This window comes from Buceros rhinoceros, unplaced genomic scaffold (assembly GCF_000710305.1).
Source record: "Buceros rhinoceros silvestris isolate BGI_N320 unplaced genomic scaffold, ASM71030v1 scaffold9130, whole genome shotgun sequence".
NCBI classification, from domain to species: Eukaryota; Metazoa; Chordata; class Aves; order Bucerotiformes; family Bucerotidae; genus Buceros; species Buceros rhinoceros.
The window spans coordinates 18,220-18,740 of NW_010391259.1; positions in this window are offsets into that span (position 1 = coordinate 18,220).

A 521-nucleotide genomic window follows, 5' to 3' on the forward strand; every position below is an offset into this window, starting at 1 on the left:
TCAGCAGCTTCATGCTGTATGTCCTTGGTATCTCAACCCACATAACGCGAGCTGTTTGCTGCATAACCTCTGTTCACGCAAAACAAACTACTGAAATCATAGTAACTGCTGTTATTTTACCAGTGTTCAGCCATCTTCAAACACATGCTGCACATGCCAACTGCTGGTTGGCCTGCTGCTTTAAAACCGCTCTCTGGTGGGGGAAAGAAGCTTGAAAAACCAGCTTTACACCCTTCAGGAAAAACACAGCTATGACTTCAGCGTTTTTGCCTTCAGCTGAGAGTTGAAAGCTATTGGAATAGTAGGAGTTTTGTAATGGCACACTTCCGATGATGAACTTCCTAGCTTTTATTCTAGTAAGGTACACATCAAATATTTTTTATGAAGTCATATTTATTATGTACGTGATTTGATGATTTTTGAAAGTTAGTTTAGTTGAAGAAAACCCAAAGATCTGATACTATTTAACTGAATTATTGAATTAGAAGGACAATTAAAACATGCTTTTTTGTAGTTCCTAC